Consider the following 23,042-nt stretch of genomic DNA (forward strand, 5'->3'; position numbering starts at 1 on the left):
TTAATAATACAATTCAGTATGGTACGTCTTAAAACACGGTACAACACAAAGATCCGCGAAAGCCACTATAGTGGCACATAGTGCCTAAGAGGATCATTCTAGATGAAAGAACCAAAAGAAAGAAAAAAATATCATGATAGAATCATCGGTTCTATCATCTCGATTCTAAACTGAATAAGTCCCTCTTTTTCAACAAATCCCTCTACTTAAATAAACGGCCTGAATTGATCCTCCTCGAACGGGAATAAACTTATTCCTCGAGAATCGAAGAATAATGGTACGTTTCTGAAAGTACAGCAGCTTTCGTTCGCATGCGAACTGCGCTCTCTGACAAATGCGAACGCCACGTCGTGTGGAGGTGGGAAATATTGTTTCGAGAACTTCATCATCCTCGACGGAGCGCGTAAATCATTTGACGGATTCGTGTAAATATATCGCCGATGTATTTCGTCGAGTTACGCTCATCCGTTCGAAATCGACGAAGAAGTGGCAGCCGAACCGGAACGCGAAGAATGATAACTTCCCAGCCGGGCTGATCGTAAAGCGGATTTATGACGAGTGCCGAAGGAGGTTCAGGAATATTTCGCGACACTGGATAGCTTCGGGAATTTTTAGGGGGCGCCCGTTTGTTTGCCGATAAATTTCCCTGGATACATTGACGCGTTATTGCGACACCGGAACGCAGATACTCGCCGCACTAACGTGTTACGGCTTGTCGTTAATTGCGACATTATTCACCGCGATAGGCTGAGTGCTACCATAACTTCATCGATACGAGAATTTCCTGCCCTGGGTTTATAATTTGCATGCGTCGCGACTTAATGGAGATCCGAGGGATTGATAGAACTCGGAACAGTTTTAAATTGTTCATTGGCGAACGATTGGAAGACACACCTGGCGCACGAAAGTAATAGAGAGTAAAACGCCTACGTCACCATATAATTATCATTCATCAGTACCGATTCCCAAAAGATATTCGAGTTTCTTTCGGCGTCACTTACTCGTGAATCGGCTACTTCTACTGTCATTAAACTTTCCCGCAACGGGGAAATGGCGACCAATTTAAAATTCTAACTCAATATCGTTACGCGACTCCCTCAGCGCTCTCCCGAGACGGTAACGGGCTTTCGTTAAATCCAGACACTGCTAAAAAATGCTCTACATCAACAAGGGGAGAGATCGAATATCTGCAACCTTTTCTCCCCGACCTCTCCATAAAATCCGAACAGGCTCCCTGCTCGAATCTCGAACACGTTTAAAATTTTCAAAACGACCCCGGAGCGATTCCTGTCCCTCGCATAAAGGACTCGCGTTTGAAAGGTACACCCGCGCGAAGTGCGTTCATCGCAAAAGCGTGCGGAAAATTTGGCGGAACGCCGACCATGCCACGATCTCCCTTCCGACGCGATACACATATACGTATACTTCGCCTACCCGTGTATTTCACTGGGTAACGTAATTACCTCCGCCTCTGTGCAAGAAGGAAAATATGGCCGAGCGCGCAAATAAAGGCTTCGCAGCACGCGCATTTAATTAAACTTTAACCGGCGAGCCGGTATGGCTTCGACAAAAACAACATTCACTAATTATCAGAAGTCTTTCGTGAAAAATCGTGCAAACGCGATTTTAAAATTGTTTCCCTTATTTCAATTTCTCCAACTTTTCGATCCAACCTTGACGACTGATTTCGACGATTCCGTAAAATACTTCGCTGTGTTATAATAATAACAAGTGAAATGACACCCTTCTTGATGCAATGTCCTCAATCACGTCTATCCGTTCCTCGGGTCGAATGCTACAACACGCCGGATGCTCGTGCATATTAATTAAGGGTCGTCAATTAACGGTCACCCAATCAGGTCACCACATTGTTCGTTGAATCAGAATCACCCTTACGTATAGATTAAATATAAGTCTTTCAAATTCCAAGTGAAAGATTTTATAGAAAGAAAATGATTCAGAAAATATTGGAATGTGTACCACGAGGAACTTTTATATGCACAAAAGTGACTAATGAAATTTACTACGTTTCGTGAGGTAATCCTATGATGAATGTTCGAATGTTTGACAAACACTATATTTATTTCACGTTAGAAGTGTTCATGGAAAAGAAACGTGAAAGCATTTCTGATAGAAATCATCCAAGTAGAAGCAATGACGATGCATGTTTTATCATATACTTCGTTAGGACCATTTCTCTTTTAACCGAGCCTAAATAAGCTGGACGATAAAAATAGAGTTTCGATCTTGAAGTTAAGAGACTCGACGTCTTCGACATCGACGTCCCTGCGGTATCGTTACGTAATTGTAGCTCGTTTTAAACACAACTTTCATCGTCCCCACGTAGCTAATCAGGGGTAAAATCGATAACCTAATCGGCCACTCTGTATTAATATCGCCATTCGATGTTTCTCCATTCAGGTAACAGACGCACGAGGCGAACACAATTTCCCCCTTTGAATAATAACGCGTGACTTCGTTCCACGTTGAATGCGAATTACCTAACCCGACATGCCGTTTAACAATTTATACCATCACTCTCAGAAATTAATCACGGTTACTATTATATTTCTGACAAAAGATTAGATTGGTGCCAACTATAATCACGATTTTCATGCAATTCTGTAGAAAAATCACAATTATCTGTACACTGACCTAATAAGAAATATTTCAGATCGATCAGTTCTGAATTTATTTTTATTTTTTCGTAATCTCACAGCAACAGATGATATTCAATTTTTTTAACAAAATACGAACCACTTAAAACGATAATCGTAAGGTCAGGAGGATCCTCGATATGCTTATGCAGCTGATATCGTGCTTCCGCCGGAATTTAGGGTGATCCGACCATTCCCGTTTCGTTTTCCGTGAAGAGGTTGCCCATTTACTTTCAGGATTCAAAGCGAAACGAGAACAGATAAGTCGGCTCTTTTGCGGCCGGCACCTTGCAGGAATCGTTATTCACTTATCGCTGTTCGAGAGCGCTAAAAATTGCCGTCGAGCGAGATACACTTGAAGGTGAACAGGTGTCGATTAAAACTATCCGTATACGTACACACCTATACGAAAACGAAGAACACTGCAGGTTCTGATACCCACGGAATCGAGATTAGAGCAAACGCATAAAGTCGATTAAAAAATTTGGAGAATTTAAAGTGGCAGCGGAACTCTCGACGATTTCCAAATTTTATTGCCGACGATCGAGCAGACACGCAGACCACCTCGACCAAATTGGGGTCAGAGTTGAAACACCTGCCGCTAGGAACTTGAATTGTAAAATAAAGGGGGATATCAGGTGGTTAAGAGCTCGCGGGAAGCGACCACTTGAATTTGCAAGATTAAAATTTCTGGGAGGATCGAGCATTTCTTTGAAGCGATTAAATCCTTTTATTTCATTCCGTATTCTCGGTCGGGATATCCTCGAATTTATGTTTCTCCGTTTCAGAATTTATATTTAAACAAAATGAAGAGAAATTCAGCTCGATTAAAGGTAGGGAGGACGATAAGATCGTCGCGGAACTTCACACATGGAAGCAATTAAAGCGTTGCAATTCTCCAGTCACGGATCCTGTTACGGTTGAAAAAGGGACCTTACGTACGATTAACGAAACATGTGGTGTAAAACCAGTTATCTTTACACGTTGCACCTGTTGTTCAAAAATTCAACCTTGATTAATCGGCAACACGGGAATCCTCTCAAGTTACAAGAAACTTGAACTCGAAATTTAGAAGAAGCTGGTGTTACCCTCCGGCTGACTATAAACTATTTATTGACACGAGAACGATCTTAACCCTTAATTGACGCGTGAATAATTAAACTGCAAACTTCTGTAAATTCATACTTCGAGAGATAACGGTGACGAACGACACTTTTGGGAACACAGCTGCTAGACCTAACTTATTCGACAACTTCAATGATGCAGGAGTTCGGGAAGTCCTAGTAGGACCCTAAACGCTCTTGTCCTCACATGCTTCGAACAAACATAATTCAACGTATTTCATCTCCTCTTCAGATTTTCTTAATTACTTTTTGACGTCGATACATAAAATATCTTAACCACAGGACATACAATGACGTTTGGGAGACGTCATTCGTTCCACGTGCCATTATAGATTTTTACGTCTCCGTCAAGAACTTAACTAATATTAATTAGTAATAGAATTTAAATAGTATTTTTCGGATGCATCGAATTCTGTTTTATTTGTATGTCAAGGGATTAAAAAACATAAAATAGGATAGACGTGCTATTATTATTTATTGTATTAATTATTCTGGTTTAGTTTAATTAAAATGAATGTGTCGATATGACTGTCCATTTCACCAGAGGGAATTCTTTGTTCCCGGGCATAAACAAGGTTCAGAACTATAAATCGAGAACCACCGCCGCCTCTCAGGCTATTAAACTGGATTCGTACACGCTCAAGAAGACCGCGTTTCTTTTTGCCCGAATTGTGCCAGCTACCGACTCGTGCATAATGCAGGGTTTAATCTAGCGTAGCGAAGAAAGAAACGGGAGGCAGGATCGTGTTTGTCAAGTCTCGCTGCGAGTTTCTAATTCAGCTGAGATTAATTCACGGTTTTATTTTCCTTCCGCTCGAGCAACGCGAGTCAGGACGAACAGCGTATCCTTTGAATCGTTAGCGTATAATTGAAGAATTTAAAAATGTTGAAAGTTAAAATTAGGTTTGCCTATTTAATAAACCGTCATTTGACTTGGCGCAAAAAATCCAATTTAGCTGATAAAATGAATATGCACGTTCAGTCGTAGAGAAGATTTAAAGGAATTTTAATTGTGCTCGAGAGGCTCTAGCGATTACAAAGGCTTGGGTCAAGAAGGGTAAGCAACAAGAAAGGACTTTTTTATCATTTCACGCATAAAGCAGATTCGAAGCGCCTCTTTTCAAAGGTCCGCGCTGAAAGCGGTTGATCTCTCTCGAGGACTTAATGCATACGACGCGATGACGTGGCCGCTTCGTATGCGTCGCGAAAAACACCGAGGGAAACATTCCGGAAAATATGCACGTCCCTTGGAAACTCGTCGTTATCGTTACCCGTTAATTATTTTAGTGATATCAAAGCAAAAGTCGTAACGCGCGAACAGCGGAAAACGTTTTGTAGCAGAATGAAACGCGAATTTAATTCTGTGGAAAACTGTGGATCAAATAAATGACTTTTCACAGTTAAGTATATCAGGTGATTTAAATTAAATTTGCACGATTAACAAATAGAGTCTATCTTCGTGACAAAGCTAAATAATTAATTTTCATTAATTTATTTGTATCTTTTGTTGTTCATTGATTTTTTATTTGCTAAAATATTATTCAATATACGATCTGATTCTCCTAACAATTTTTGAAACACTCAAGATTTCATCGAAGCTATAAAACATCTCTCCGCGTTCCTCACTTCGTATTTACCTATATATTTCTCTTCGATTTAGATTCGTTTTCCTGACCTACATTCACACCTAAAAACCTGATTCGTCGAGCAACGATTCGAATGCTGCTCCGCTCGCTTCACCCTCGACATTAATCATGAAAGCGTGTTCTCTTCGCGAAACGTTTCGAACCGGTTTCCTGGATCGATGCTCCTTCGAAAATTCCTCGCAAAGCGTCGATTTGCACAGGCTCAACTGAAAATCGCTAACACAAAGCTCCAGAGCTGTGTAAAATGCACGTTTGCTAGGTACGATTCCACGGAGCCCGAGTTCGGGTGTACTCTTTGAAGGCAGCCCTCACCTTGCGAACGCTGCTCGTGTGGTAGTAGGTCAGTAATGTCGAGGGCGGGCTGGTGAACTATATTCGCGAGGAAACGACAGGGTGGGGCACGCCGAGCTTCCCCAATCAATAAACCTCCAGTCGGCGACATTCAGATTCGGTCAGGAGCTCGACCGTGTCACGGTAACAAGGAAATATCCAAGCCTCGACGAGAAACTATGACTTTCCTTATTACGGTGAGACGTGAAATGTCACAGTCGCAGAGAAAACGAACCGATAGAAACTGGAGGACCATAGAATTGGATGTCAATGTCACTGGAGTGATTTATTTTAAAAGCAACGGGAAAGCTCTCGTGGGAGATAATAAAATAGCTTTTATTCGGAAGCCAAGAGAATTTACTTAGTATAATTTACTGTGACATGCATGTGAACGTCTATTAATGAGGATGTGAGAACGCTATCGCGAAGTAATTAAAATAGGCGAGAATAAATACGAGATTAAAACGAGGCGAACCGGTTCCATGTATTTATTCATTCGAATCGTGTCGTAAAGGGGTATACGCGTCTTCCCGTTTCCCACAATTAAAAAGCTCCTGGTACTCGCGATGAATAAAGAACACATGTATAACTCCACGGAATACAGTCGTACACGATGTCTACACGGCGTGTACTTTTCAATTACGAAGGTACAAGTTCCCATGACGTTACTGGGAAAATTACTTTCACCGTTTGTTTCAGAGAGTATCGACCATTGTTTTATCTTACAGTATGACGTAGTTCACGTTTATTATTATCTAATTACTCGATTTATGTAAAAATAAAGAAGCTCTGGATGATAAATAAATCAGCTAAATATACTACGTTTAACTTTTTGTTCATTGACGCTGCTACGTTATTTTATGACGAACGTCTCACCGGATGTACAAGAGTGAAATCACATTTTAAGAAAAATGTAAATTTTATTACCAATCGTAGATCGCCTGCGTAGACGAAACACACACTCTACTTAAGAAAATAATTCTCTTTTATCGTATATCCTACAAGATTAGCCGATAAAACGTGTCAACACGATGCTATTATAATCTTCGCCATTCAGCCTCGGGAAATCTGTGCGTTCCCGGTGGTACCTGACTATGCGAGTTATGATATTCTCGCGATGCGCTGAGGATCGTATTTCGGTAGCCGGGAAAGCGGATGAAGACAGGTAAGAATAGACTGACCTCCAAAAGCACTCTCTCGAGGGAGTGCACCAAATTGCGACCAAGGTGCACAATACGAGCAGAACGTATAATGAGACGAAGTATAATAGTCTCAACGGGAGTTTGTCAACCTGTTCGAGGCGAGTCACGCGTTGACGAAATAGTTAAATATTCAATTATCGCATCACTGGCTAGATTAGATCGAAACACTCGATATAAAAATAAAGAGAATCGACGTAGGCGAAAAGAATTATATTTTCATGTTTTGAAAATGACTGCTTGATGGTGTTCATCGGAATGACTAGACCAAACGAGATTGGACGAGATTGGATTGACGTTTCTCTAGTATTTAATACTAAATAACTAATATTAGCTACCGTTAATTATTTAATACCTTCCCAGAAAAAGAGAAATATAATTACGAAAGTGGTCAGCGATTCTGACGTCAAGATGTCTGGACCATTTCAATTTTTCACGATCCTATCTGAACTAACAATAGACCGGCATTCCCACGTTCGCGCTATCTAGCGCTCAGCACATTTTTTACCGAACGCCATAGAACATTCAATACCCTTTCCCGGAGGATTCGTGAGCGCTGGAAGCGACATAAAAGGTCAATTTCATTGTTGCTCGTAGCCCTGTAAATCGTGCTAATGAAGCATATCGATCACCGTTCCCTGACATCTCAATTAATCCTACAATCCACTGGAAACAGACAAATATGCCATTATCTCGAGGTTTCTCTGACTTTTCTTGCCGCGTTTTTCTATCCCTCTGCATAAATCAACCGCGAAGTGCAAAAACGGGAACAGTAAACATATTCGTAAGAACAGCAACGATTGTTGAAAGTCCCACGTCCTGTAAATCGTGCTAATGAAGCATATCGATCACCGTTCCCTGACATCTCAATTAATCCTACAATCCACTGGAAACAGACAAATATGCCATTATCTCGAGGTTTCTCTGACTTTTCTTGCCGCGTTTTTCTATCCCTCTGCATAAATCAACCGCGAAGTGCAAAAACGGGAACAGTAAACATATTCGTAAGAACAGCAACGATTGTTGAAAGTCCCACGGTCGTTATTTCTTTTTTTAAATAACGCGATTTAAAACAGCTCGCGCTGCATAATAATCTCGTAACAAATCGCCAAGAGCGTTAAGCGAGTATTTAAAAGCAGCGCATAAACGGCAATGGTATCAAGAAGCAAGATTTATCGAGCTATTCATAAAACACTCGCCTATAATCTTTCTCCTAGGATGTTGGCGCTTAATGGCGATGCACTCGACCGCTGCGGCTCCGTCCGATATCAAAAGCTCCGCGGAAATTAATAAATAGGTATCGGCTGTGCGTTTGCGAAATATCTCGTTAATAAGAGAAAAATCTCGACGAAGCAAACGAGGAAAGTTTTACGTTAACGAAGTGTGCCGGACGACCAGATAAAAATAAATTATAAATTGCTGAATGTATCCCTTGAGTATTTCTACCAGAAAATTTTTTCGTCAAAGAATTATGTTTCATTAAGAATGGAGTACTTTATAATAATTAGAATTCAATTGCAATTCATACACTGTTCATAATCTTAAATGAATCCCATTTGAAATTTCGTAGCAACTTTATGTACTACAGAAATTTAACTCAGATTTCATTAACATTTAAACGTCGCGACTTCGTATGCCGTATTTCAAGTTGAAATTAGAACAACGTTTGTCGGTGCTCTTCGGAATGAAATATGTCGGTTGAAGTGTAATGCAGAGACGCTCAGACATTTTGATATAAGGTATCGTTATTTCATTTTTCACCGAAGATTACTTAGAACGAAAGGAATACGAATCATCGTCGTGGGACGTCGGAAATGAAAGCCAGCAAGCTTTTAACTCGTAATTTATTTCCCATAAAACCATTTTAATGGTTATGATAAACAGTCGCAGAAGGCAAGGGGGAGAAATATTCGCGGCGTGTTAAATTAATGCGACAGAGCGCGGAGAGCGTGGCTCATGGAAGCTCGATGAGATTGTAGCATCTCTTTAATACCTTGAAAGCATCCCGCGTATTTGCTCGCGTGAATATTGAAAAAGGATGAGTACAGGACGCGAGAGTAGACGGCGCCTCGGGATCGTAAAGAGTATTCGCTCGAATTCAAATTTTAAAGAGAACCTTGCAGCCGAGTGGGTCTTAAAAGTCCACTGCAGATTTTAAGGGGTGACGTGTCAAGGTTAAACGCGTCACCCCGACGTTTCTCGTTTCTCAAAAAAAAAAAAAAAGAAAAGGACAAGCTTTACGATCTGTTTTACACACGAGTTCAAGTTTTAAAAACCAACAGGATTTCTCTAATCTGATCAAAGATAAACGGGAACGTGAACGTGTTCGATGGAAAGAAATGAATATCAGTGGGGCAACCGTGCAACTTCCTTTCCGCTTAGCTTCCCGATTCGATTTTCATCGGTAGACTGCTTTTAAAATACAGGGGAACCATCCTGAAAGCCGATTGTCTCCTCTGCCCGGAAGCGGTTTCGGTGTCTAACCACTTCCGCCAGAACGGGCTTTAAACTTTCCGCCCGGTCCGATGAGAAGAGATGATATCTCCCCGAAACAACCGGCTCTTATTATTTCGCTGCGGAAACTTTGCATCAACCTGGCATGTGGTCCGTTACGAGACGTACCGTGTAAGTCGAGTAATACGCGTTGATATTAACGCACGGTCCCGAACTTATCTCGATTCACGGTCGAGAAACCCGCGCCGAGTACATTCTGAGAAATTCGGAACGGAATCTGAGCCCTGGGAACTGAAAATTGACGAGCAGTGCCTCGATTGATCAAACTTCCAATCTCGAATCAAGTCCGAAATCGGCTTCGTTCAATTTCTGTCGCTTTCAAGTTTGTTGCACGATAAGAGAACGATTTAGCACTCTCTAACGAAAGAGTCGAACGTTCGTTATTTCCGATATCAACGAGAAAATAACTTCGACGGGAGACGGCAACGAGTTTCGTCCGCGTCGATGCGACCTCGTAAAAAACGTCGCACGCATCGTTCGAGAGTTTATCGGCGATATTTCTCGCCGCTGCGTCACCCCTATATACTCATTGGGTCATTATACTTCGCGACAGTGCCAAAAAGTCTCGAAAAACGACAAAAGAGATAAGGGAATTCAAATTTTACGACCTCGTTTCGGATCGAGGAGAGCCGATGCCACCCGTGCCGTGGGTCGCTCTCCTCCTCTTCGGTCCGTTGTGCGTAATGCGTGCGAAACCCACAATTTTTACGAGCTCACGTTAAAACCAACGTACGGAGAGGCTTGGGACAAAAGCTAGTCGGGCTTTAAACGAACATCTTTCAGAGCGGACGACATTATTGTCTGGTTTTTAAAAATAGAATCCGTAGATATATATTCCCTTTACGCTGCAGCTGACGGTGCAGAGATCGCGCCCTGTTTAGCTCAAGCTTGTACATCAAAAGGTGTGAAACAATCGTTTTACGACCCAGAAATTACACTTTGTAAGATAAATAAATTCCGAGAAATAAAAGGCTTATCGGAACGGTATCAAATTTTCATTAATGTTTCTGTGAGTTTCGCAGCAGTAACAAAACGTTACACGTATGAATAATTCATACAGAAAGAGTAACGGGTCATTTAGGGATTATTAGTTCCGCCTCGGAAGCAGAGAAACGCGAAAATATGAAACGAGCGAAGGCGTCGCACTGTAAGAGCACCGAACCGTGCAGCACCTCACATGCTCTCTCATGTGTTTCCCTTAAACATCTCCCCACGGGTTTAGCTTTGTACAATTGCCACGACATAAAAAACGTCGTTCGAGCTCACTTATAATGTTTGTACAAATTCAATTAAACGTCGAAGAGGGAAAATCTTTCGTTCCAGTATTTCGAACAATGCGAGAGAGAGAGAGAGAGAGAGAAAGAAAAGTACATATTATTACTTCGCTTCCGGGGAAGTATTTGTCACCGAGTTTCTCGTAACAACGCGGTTACACGGCCAGCAAGCTTGGTCGCTTTTCGAATTTGTCAGCCACGCGTCGTTATCCGAAATAAATTTCCACGTAGAAAATTTTCTTGCCGCCCTACCGCGCTCACTGTCAGCGAACGCTGAGCCACCCCGCGCGTCGTTTCTTCTCGCCACCGTCGTTGCTGAGGTTTTCGCGGAACACACGCATGACACATTAACGTTGTAAGAAAAATCAAAACGCCGCGCGGCGGTCCCGTTCCTTGAAAGCATTTGTCTCTACGTTACCACGCAACGCTTTTAGCTTCTCACGCGCATTCTTTTCTTGCTCCCTGAGAGCATTTAAAGATCGACAGTAACGCGTACGGCAAGAAAGGAATTACTGGTACTTAAAACCGTTTTCAAATGTTTCGCAACTGATTTCCAAACTTCCAGTGCCATCTGGCATTTTACGAATTAAAATTGCTAACAGAAGTATTCGTGTTCTAATAAACGATCTATTAAACGTTACGTACGAGCCATGTATAAAGGGGGTACCAATTTAAACGAGAAGCAGACGCGTCGGTAGGATACCAAGCAATTAGCTAATACGCGAACCGCCAGGGAGGAGGATCGGAATTTTTTCTCGAAAATACGCGCGAATTCACGTGTTCGCCGCGTGTTAAATCGAGCGTCTCCACGACGAGGCTGGAATTCGCGATTTGCGCCAACAAGGCGTACGCGTTCTGCTCCGACTAATCTACTAATTGGAGGGTGTTCGCGATGCCACCAGGGGTTGCGGAGCAAATTGGGCTAATACAGAAGCAAACAGCATGACGCCTATAAATACGCGGCATCGCAGTGCCGAGAAACGAGCCCACGTATACGTATGCATTTTTTAAACTCTCTATGCTACAAATCAATCTGAAACCGCTATCTCATTCGGTGTTATAGCCATCATCCGTTCCTGATAGAACGTTTTCACTTCTATGAGGATGATGCATGCTAAATGTTTTTTTTTTCGAAAATCGTTTAATTTGTTTTATCTCGTCGACGATTATTACTGATAAAATTAAAGAAATTCTAGTAAAGGCGCTGCAATTTTGTTGAGAAATAAAAATTAATGTTTTTACGAGTAAACGATTTTGTATAAAGGCCGTTCAATTGCTATAATTACGTGAAACGTAACATCGTGTCGGATCCTGTTTGACAGACAATTTGACGATAAAAGGCAGAGCTTGTCTCGCGTCATGTGAACAGGCCTTAATACGCAAAGGCGATCGGAAGGTTCGAGGGTGAAGAGAACAGGCCTGCTACTTCTCACCCTCGAGATACGAGTTGCTTGGCACGTTCCTATAATAAGTCCTTAACGACCTTTCTAAATGCAGTCGGTACCTTCGCCGGTCGCTACCCGCTATGTGACAAGAGCACCCATTAGACGAGTGTTACGTGGCCGGGTAGCGTGTGGACGAGCGAACTCGATGAAGAAGGGAGCTCTCCCTAACACCGTAAAACGACAGAGACGAACATTTTTTTCCTCTCGCCGGTAACAGGAAGTGCTTATTACAACGGCCCCCGTCTCTTTGTGTTTTTACTCGTCATAATTACTTGGCAGAAACAGACAGAAACAATGGCTAAAACGTGGCCTCATGCGATTCACTAAGAATCCGATTAAATCATTTTTTAAGGTTTCTCTGCAAAACATTCGCTCTACAATAACGTTTAATTGTATCTTGTGACTCATTTATAATTGTCACTTATTAAAATAAATTGTGGATGTAAAATAGCAGTATAAAGCTCATTGTAGAACATAAAACACTGCAAAATAACAAGATACGAATATATGTAGAATGTAAAAGCGTATAAAAACGAGAGGCTGGAACGAGGCGAAAGAAGTGAACTTATGCGGTATAATTACGACTCGTTTCAAACACTTTCGTTTCTTTGATATGCAAACAAAACAGTCGAACGCGTACATTTTCGAGTGCCGCAACAGCTCGGAATGATGCAATGCACACGCAGTTATCTATGTAAAGTCGAAGAGCCATATGCAGGGAACGGTTACAGGTTGCTGCAGGTGCACCTGTACCGAGGTAATAATTCAATGTATCGAAGCGCGGCCGGGCACGGTGCACCTCGAGTGGCACGAACGAACACGAAAGTCGTGGAGAAATGCAGATATGATAAATTGTATTGAACGCTTCTCGCGTTCGAGGAAGCGAGAGAACTCGTTGTCCACGTCAATTATTAAGAAATAAAAGTCTATCTCGAAACGTAGAAACCATTCCGAGGCTTTGGATCCGCAGGACGCGCCGCGGTGATAATTCAGTTTTCCGCAGCGATGGTGCAACGACCCCGGAAAGTGAGAGAGAGAGAGAGAGAGAGAAAGAAAAGTACATATTATTACTTCGCTTCCGGGGAAGTATTTGTCACCGAGTTTCTCGTAACAACGCGGTTACACGGCCAGCAAGCTTGGTCGCTTTTCGAATTTGTCAGCCACGCGTCGTTATCCGAAATAAATTTCCACGTAGAAAATTTTCTTGCCGCCCTACCGCGCTCACTGTCAGCGAACGCTGAGCCACCCCGCGCGTCGTTTCTTCTCGCCACCGTCGTTGCTGAGGTTTTCGCGGAACACACGCATGACACATTAACGTTGTAAGAAAAATCAAAACGCCGCGCGGCGGTCCCGTTCCTTGAAAGCATTTGTCTCTACGTTACCACGCAACGCTTTTAGCTTCTCACGCGCATTCTTTTCTTGCTCCCTGAGAGCATTTAAAGATCGACAGTAACGCGTACGGCAAGAAAGGAATTACTGGTACTTAAAACCGTTTTCAAATGTTTCGCAACTGATTTCCAAACTTCCAGTGCCATCTGGCATTTTACGAATTAAAATTGCTAACAGAAGTATTCGTGTTCTAATAAACGATCTATTAAACGTTACGTACGAGCCATGTATAAAGGGGGTACCAATTTAAACGAGAAGCAGACGCGTCGGTAGGATACCAAGCAATTAGCTAATACGCGAACCGCCAGGGAGGAGGATCGGAATTTTTTCTCGAAAATACGCGCGAATTCACGTGTTCGCCGCGTGTTAAATCGAGCGTCTCCACGACGAGGCTGGAATTCGCGATTTGCGCCAACAAGGCGTACGCGTTCTGCTCCGACTAATCTACTAATTGGAGGGTGTTCGCGATGCCACCAGGGGTTGCGGAGCAAATTGGGCTAATACAGAAGCAAACAGCATGACGCCTATAAATACGCGGCATCGCAGTGCCGAGAAACGAGCCCACGTATACGTATGCATTTTTTAAACTCTCTATGCTACAAATCAATCTGAAACCGCTATCTCATTCGGTGTTATAGCCATCATCCGTTCCTGATAGAACGTTTTCACTTCTATGAGGATGATGCATGCTAAATGTTTTTTTTTTCGAAAATCGTTTAATTTGTTTTATCTCGTCGACGATTATTACTGATAAAATTAAAGAAATTCTAGTAAAGGCGCTGCAATTTTGTTGAGAAATAAAAATTAATGTTTTTACGAGTAAACGATTTTGTATAAAGGCCGTTCAATTGCTATAATTACGTGAAACGTAACATCGTGTCGGATCCTGTTTGACAGACAATTTGACGATAAAAGGCAGAGCTTGTCTCGCGTCATGTGAACAGGCCTTAATACGCAAAGGCGATCGGAAGGTTCGAGGGTGAAGAGAACAGGCCTGCTACTTCTCACCCTCGAGATACGAGTTGCTTGGCACGTTCCTATAATAAGTCCTTAACGACCTTTCTAAATGCAGTCGGTACCTTCGCCGGTCGCTACCCGCTATGTGACAAGAGCACCCATTAGACGAGTGTTACGTGGCCGGGTAGCGTGTGGACGAGCGAACTCGATGAAGAAGGGAGCTCTCCCTAACACCGTAAAACGACAGAGACGAACATTTTTTTCCTCTCGCCGGTAACAGGAAGTGCTTATTACAACGGCCCCCGTCTCTTTGTGTTTTTACTCGTCATAATTACTTGGCAGAAACAGACAGAAACAATGGCTAAAACGTGGCCTCATGCGATTCACTAAGAATCCGATTAAATCATTTTTTAAGGTTTCTCTGCAAAACATTCGCTCTACAATAACGTTTAATTGTATCTTGTGACTCATTTATAATTGTCACTTATTAAAATAAATTGTGGATGTAAAATAGCAGTATAAAGCTCATTGTAGAACATAAAACACTGCAAAATAACAAGATACGAATATATGTAGAATGTAAAAGCGTATAAAAACGAGAGGCTGGAACGAGGCGAAAGAAGTGAACTTATGCGGTATAATTACGACTCGTTTCAAACACTTTCGTTTCTTTGATATGCAAACAAAACAGTCGAACGCGTACATTTTCGAGTGCCGCAACAGCTCGGAATGATGCAATGCACACGCAGTTATCTATGTAAAGTCGAAGAGCCATATGCAGGGAACGGTTACAGGTTGCTGCAGGTGCACCTGTACCGAGGTAATAATTCAATGTATCGAAGCGCGGCCGGGCACGGTGCACCTCGAGTGGCACGAACGAACACGAAAGTCGTGGAGAAATGCAGATATGATAAATTGTATTGAACGCTTCTCGCGTTCGAGGAAGCGAGAGAACTCGTTGTCCACGTCAATTATTAAGAAATAAAAGTCTATCTCGAAACGTAGAAACCATTCCGAGGCTTTGGATCCGCAGGACGCGCCGCGGTGATAATTCAGTTTTCCGCAGCGATGGTGCAACGACCCCGGAAAGGGTGACAGTCCCGGAGATTGTAAAAAAAAAAAATATATGTGAACGCTGGAACTTGGAGCATTTCGCCGAAAGTTTCCAGCCGAAATGGAGAAGTCGGAGACAAACAGTGTAGATTAGAAAAAAATGGAAAAGAATGGAGATGAACGTTGCCAAGACGTTTCCACGTATCAATGCTTCGCTCTGCCTTTTCGACTCTGTTAGTTTATAATTTTTTACTTGTTCTTGGCACGAAGAATCGTCTTGATTAATTCCTTCCGCACTTGCAAAATGTCTTGCCGATAATACTGAGAATTCCATTCCATTGGTGGAATTAAGTAGGTATATACGTACGCACGTACTTATAATGCATACGTAAGTCAGTACGAGAAGAAACGCGCTTGTACGAAACGCGATGCGCACGAGATAGGTACCATTATTCCTTTTAAAGACGTATTCATGAGTCACATCGTCGAAATTGTCGTCCAACGTTACCACCCACTAACAATGGCTATGCAAAAACGATGTTCCACGCCAATCAGTCTGCGAACTAGGAAGTCATCGATGGTTAATCGCGGACGATAAAAGGCGCGACTGAATTCTGTCCGCGTCGTATTTTATCGTCGCGTGTAAAAAGAAAAAAGCGGCAACGACGACGACGACGACGACGCCTCTGTGGCCGGTCAAACGATTGCGACATGGAAGGAGAAAAGGAAAGGAAATTGCCAGCTCATTCTTGAACTCCTCCCCATTCATCCGCAGAATGTCGTAATCAGTGTCGTGTGTTCATTCATAAAAATCTGAGTGAAAGACCTCGACAAGGTGATACTGTAATATCGTGAAGAAAAGAAAGTTAACAGAAGGATATTTCACATTTGCATATACCGATTCTTCTCAGACTTTTGGCAGAAGCTTTTTTAAATAAAAATGAAAAACTAAATGGAATCATTGCACAGCTTATATACTGCGTTCACTGTTTAACCATCGTTTTAAGGTTCGAATTCGCACGACCCTTGCTGGTAATCGAGTAGAAGCGGAAGTTGGAAACCGGAGCGCGGTTTTCAGGGTAGAAAGATAGAAGAATCCGAGCCGAGTGCCCTGTAAGAACTCGAGATATCCGCCAGTTCCGTGTGAGAAACGTGCACCCTTATGCGGAATTTCGCACGCGACCCTGTTCGTGATCGCAGGACCGCCACCGGTATCGACTAAACACGAGCTGGCAACTGTACACACTGACCTTTGAGATTCAACCTACGATGGAGAGGATCGGTCGCGGTTTCGTGGCAGCCGAGGAAAGGTGAAAAGAGCAGGGGATAAGTTCAGCCGGCAGTCGGCAGGAAACAATAGCGTCGCGACCATTTAAAGCTTAACTTAACTGGTCGCTATGCGAAGATGCAAATACCATTTACGTGCCACCGTTACACAGGTTGGATCTCGCGTTCCACTCTCGCGACGGAAGCACATCGGGGCCCCGGGGAATTCACGGCGAACCATGTGCACACGCTCGCTGCCTGGTAGCGTCGTTGCATCGTCGTTCAACAAACTGGCGGGCGTCGTTAAAACGCTATAAACGCATCGGCTACGGGATATACGATCGTTGGTAGCGAGCCAATAAGAACGCGAAACCGCGGCTACGACCGCGTCCACGCGCGCGACTCTAAATTCACGATTCCATGAAATCTACGTGGCTCGCACCGCGGATCGAACGACACGCGTAAATTCTCGACGAATAGATGTAGCAAGTGTTCGACATTAAGCCGGGACATGTGTTCGGAGGCAAACTCGTAAGCGTGATAGACACTGGTACGTCGGTAGAAAAATTGACTATTAATGTTAGATGACATCATTCAGTATAACGGGAATTCAACTATTATCTATAATTATTTTCATACAAATTAAGGAATCGACGCTGATTAATTAAGAAGTAAAAATAACTCTTTCGTATACTGTTTTAATTATATGCAATTAAACGATTTTCCATCTTCTATAAAATTCAAAAGCAATATCATTTACCTGCACGAATGGAATTCAGAATCTCCCATTTATATCAGAGGTATCTAAACTCGCGGAACTATTTCGCGTTTATGTTTCAACTTAAGAAAATACGTATTCTCAGCTATTACTCTTATTCTGCAATCTTATGACCTCCTCGAAACAAAGTGAAAAATAACACTGTCCTAAGTACTCAAAATGACACAGTTGTGCAAATGTTTAAAGTAAAATCATTAATTTTTCAATACAAATCCCAGTGGCGTTCGACATGAAATAAAAATATAGAAGTTTACTATTACATACGAAGTGATACCAATTTGTGCTCGACGAAGGAGTATCGATCACTGCAATCGGAAGCCTCCAAATCAATCGATCGCTATCGTTAATTACTCGCGCGCGCATCAAAAATCGAAGAACGAAAAGAATGAACGTGTCTTAGAGCCTAACGATGTTTCTGGCTAGGTAATTAATCTAACGATACGAATCTTTCTCCCCATTGCGGACTTTCTTTTCATACTGACAAACGCTAATTAGAAGCGATATATTATCCACGGTTGCTTATCAGCGGAAGAACTTGAATAATTCAAGGCATGATTACCGTCAAGGTGAGCCGGTCGTAGGGTCATTCTTCCGCGGTGCCCGCCGCAGCCTCTAGCAATTAAATTTATCCGCCAGAAGAGAGAGAGACCGGCTCGTTGCCAGACGAAAAAGCGTTTGCACCGACGGGAATTTGTTTGTTATGCCTGCGTCATTGTGGATGCCAGGCCGATAATGGACTGCGGACTCGTGTACGTGTACGAAAGTCCATCGACTCACCCTCGAAAATTCCTACGGGGTGTGAACGCTCCGAGGCGAATGCTCCGATACGCTTTTTAAGAGTTTTCCCGTGCTCGACATTCCGCCCGTTAAGAAACCAATCAAGAAGCACTTTAACCGGTACTTTTATTTCAGCTAACGTTGGACGGTGAATACTTTACGCTTAGACATAGCAAAAAATAATTATATGGAATTTTGCTAGCGAAGGTATCAGTGAAACAGAATAATGACCAATTACTTGTTCGACGGTCCGCGTTTCCGTGCGGTTCCTCGCCAAGAAGCTATTCTCGTAGCGAATGTTCACAGTTACGAGTTGAATCGTTGGCATTCGACGGAGTTTATTGCGCGACTAGCACCTAGCTGCAACGGAATTTCGTATTCCTCCGGTGAAATACGAAATCGTTGCAACCGCCGCTTAGCTATTGCTATTTTTACTCCTTTTAGTCTGTGCACGCGTGCTTCGACCTCTGCAATATAAGTTCGCAAAGCTCAAAGGCGGTCAAAAAGCTTCAGGAAACGTGAGATATTTTTGTACTCTGTCTATATCTATGCAAGATCAAAGAAAGAAAAATTCCCGCGTGAATTAAAAACGCGGAGAGACCGTGGCTTGTAAATCGTGAACCGAGACGTGAAATAGAAGTCATAATCAAGACAATCGAGTCGCGTACTTTCGGAAGATTCCCAGTCACGTAATTATCTTGAACAACGACAACGCGAAATATCGGAATAGTCGTACCGAGAGCATCGTGAGTCCACAAAAACTTTCCGACGGTTCTGAAATTCGGTAGGAATTCAGTTGCTCAGCGGGCTAAGATTTCTTGCCTGTTTCGGGTCCTAATTGACGCTGCAGGTGCAATCCACAGAGTCTGAACTCACTAATGGAATTCTATCTGCCCATCGTTGTATTCAGAGGAAAATTTCAACCGACAAAATTCATCTAGTAAAGTTCCCTGGGTATTGTTCGAAGTTACGTTCACTGAATTAAATTCTCACAATTGTTTTTACATGTCCATGTAGAATGCCACTAGATATTCTCACGGATATAAAATGAAACCCGTCCGAAAATCGTATCCAATGATAAAACGACGACGAAAAGGATTTATCTTTCCCTTCGAAATATCATATCTCACTATCCTGTACAGATGATCCATCTATTCTTGACTTATCTTATTCCATTCCAGTCAGAGGCTGGTGAACTTGAGTGCAATGGAACCCGCTTACGGTCCTTCCTTATTTTCCCTAGCGTCACGGCATATTCTCTTTTTCATGCCGCTCGCGATCTCTTTAGACTCCTTCCCGACTCTTCCCGTTTTTTCCCAGCCACCCTCTCTTTCACCCGTGCAACGTGCGACATAGATACACATACCTATCCGGAAACGAGAGAGGATTTCGCACGATCGGGCTGCACGCTCCTCTCGTGCAGATATAATTGCGAATGAGATTACACCCTCGCACAAATTCTATTCAATGCTTTCACGTTGCAAGTCGTTCCATGCACTCTCGCGAGATGGATACGCCAGACGAGGAGAGAGAAGTGAATGAAAAAAAAAAAAGGGCAGCTGAATTTTATCGAATAACGATGCGCTCGCCCGTTATAATAGCTCCAACAGACAGTGTCTGTATCATCAGTTGAACTTCATTCGATAACTGCCTTTTGGGTTCCCTTAAACTTGTATTTAAGGTAGGAAAAGAATCTAAAAAAATTATTAATCACGGATAGGTTTAAACATCATAATTCACGAACGATTTGTAAAAGGATTTATTTATTTAAGCTGTTAATTAAATATCCTCGTTTCTTTGTGTCAAATATTTACAGTAACTATGAACATTTCTACGAAATGTAATTCGTCGACAAATCGAGAAAGGAAAATAAAACAACAGCTTCAGGCGGAGAGCAAACAGCGAAAAACATTTTACACGAAGTGTGTACCTTTCATTATAATTACGCGTAACTCTATTGTTGTATTTGAAAACCGTCCTACTCTCCCTCGTCTGGCTCTCTTTTCTCTTTTTCCCGTCTATGTCGAAGCGTAACTGTATCGAGCATGATATACCTACTCAACGCACTTCCTGTGGGTGAATTCCTTAACGAACTAGTTTCCAGCCGCGTTTGCATTTCAGCTGCATCGCATGCGGCACGTTTGCCCGTTCGAGACTCCGGAGTTCCGCGCACCAGTTAGCATTTTGACCGAACACAGACTTGATTACTGATACCGTTACGAAATTACTCAGCCGGTAAATTTATATGAAATCAATTTCTCCATTAAAATCAGTACCAAAGTAGCTATTATGACGATTAATACTATGGACGGCGTCGGTTGTTTGCGTTTCGTGATTTATTGATTGGCGGATTTTCACGTGAAATAAAACATTTATGATGCCGGCTTAAAACGCGTGTTTTGCATAAATCATTTGAATACTGAAGCCTGTATTCAGCTTTTGATATTCTAAATAGGGCCGCAATACAATATACGAAGCATTCCTTTCGTTATAAATGCATCAAATCCGCAGACTATTGGTTGGCAACGACTGCTATTAATTTTCTTCGTAACGTAGGAAGATGAATTATAATTTTACATTGTGTGATTCAGTAGCTTGGAAAGGTCGTGTTTATGGCGATGGAACACCATTTTATCACGGATCGCACTTAAAACTCTTGAGTTTAAATAGAACGGAGCAACACGTTCTAAGGGAAATAAACACGTGTACCTACATATGTCGAGCGTTTGCCTTCGGGAAGTTCGAACAATGATCTGGACTTGTATTTACAAGATTCAATAAATTTCCTACATAAGTAATGTGAACAAAACCAAGGCGAAAGAATAATTATAATTTTTTTAGAATTAAATGTAAAAAAATAAGTATGAAGAATAGGAACGAAATGTAGCGGAAAGAATTCATAAAAATTGGGAATTTGTAAAAAATTTCCTTCTTGTACCGAATACGTAATTTCCTGTACAATCGGCAAACAGACTAATGAAAATTAATCGAGGAGTCACTGCATAGCAGATGCACGAGTTAGATAGGTAGCGATAATTCATTTAAATTAGTTCGCATTATAGATTCGGGCATGCAAAGCTATGTATGTACATACCTGTGTATGTACAGAACCGAACTGAATTATCATTATCGATACGTGCATTATATTTCACGGCATATTTATGACGACCCAATTATATTATGCATATAAATGTTTGAGCTGTGCATTGCACACGTTCCAAACGTTCAATAAATCTGCACGTACATTTCTGAGAGTTTTTTATACCATACAAACCGGCATTTCTATAGGATTGCAATCGTTCTATTAATAGTCTGGCTCTATTTATCAACTTAAATAATTATTTGCAATTCCTTTAAAAAAGACCACAAACTTCGTTAATTAGCTGCGCCATACTTTTGTGTCTCGCATCTTCAATTTGATTACTAAAATATGAGAAATTCACTTAAATTCTGAGAACAATCAATTGCAGGATCGATCAAATTACTGGAAACTTTTCATTGCTTTCGCCAATTAGTCTACTGTTCACCACTTGACACATTTACACGGTTTAATTATCTACATAATACCGTATCCGTTGCATCAAAATTTCCAACTGGAAGTCCAATATCAATTAACCCACATTTCAGGCACAGAAGTGGTATAATAGAAATTTAACAATTGTTACATTTAGGAAGGCTGAAAAGAGATACATCAGGGTTCTTATTTTCATATCTAACCGATACAAAAACTTAAATGTATAATATTGTATTATAAATGTAAAATAGCAATTGGAACCTAACAGTTTTGTGAGAATTATTCAATAGTGATTAAACCGCTGTAGCATTACAGGAACTATTGAATGCAATGAAAGAATCCTAACTATTAAACAATTTCTACAGTATGGAACAAACAAGAAGAATCTCTAAAAGCTATCGTTTTCAAGTCCCCCATAGGGCGGGCCCGTTTACTCCGAACAGATCTTCTGGCAAATATGAAATCAGAAAGCAGGTGTATTTACCCCCGACTGGTAGAACCGATCCTTTCGAACAACCGGGTTACAAAGACCCAAGACCTGTTCCACGAACAGGAATACAGGGAGATTTACGGGAGGGTAGAGAGAAAAAGAGAGAGAGGGGAGAGGGGAAGAAAAGTCGTACGACAAATAACGAAACATTGGAATCCCTCTTTGATCTCGACTCGTGTTCTCGATTATTTTTGTGCCTTTTCGGTAAACCGAACGTCGCGGTTACGCTCGAACGAGGGAGTTTGGTTCTTGTAACATTGCTCCTCGTTACCCCGACCGCATTATTCTATTGTTCCATTGTTCTATTGTGGCTAGTTATAACGCAGTTATAAATAACGCGCCAACAAATTTCTTCGTACGGTAAATATTGACGCGAATTTAGCGGGGTCTTTATTCGCGTTTATGATAGTATTACTATCTGCATTTCGGTTGAAGTAGAGATAAAAATACGTCACAAGAATGAATGCACGGTCAACAAAATTAATACCTGATAAAAATAAAGGCAGTGATTAAAATTTTACACATAATTATTGTCAGATGACAAGACTGTTTTGTAATTACCACGACGCGTTGTATTACCGCGATTTTGCGCAGAAGTTCAACTTACAGTACTGCACTTCGTGACTATC

At 41.9% G+C, this 23,042-nt stretch overlaps 1 protein-coding gene across 7 annotated transcripts in view; it reads right to left on the reverse strand.

Annotated features, from left to right (window-relative positions):
* LOC108626429 (uncharacterized) overlaps positions 1–23,042 on the reverse strand; it is a 238,215-nt gene that overhangs the window by 212,593 nt on the left and 2,580 nt on the right. The window lies entirely within an intron of this gene.

Source organism: Ceratina calcarata, unplaced genomic scaffold (genome assembly GCF_001652005.2).
Source record: "Ceratina calcarata isolate Rehan_Ccalc_2016 unplaced genomic scaffold, ASM165200v1 scaffold40.2, whole genome shotgun sequence".
In the NCBI taxonomy this organism is placed as follows: domain Eukaryota; kingdom Metazoa; phylum Arthropoda; class Insecta; order Hymenoptera; family Apidae; genus Ceratina; species Ceratina calcarata.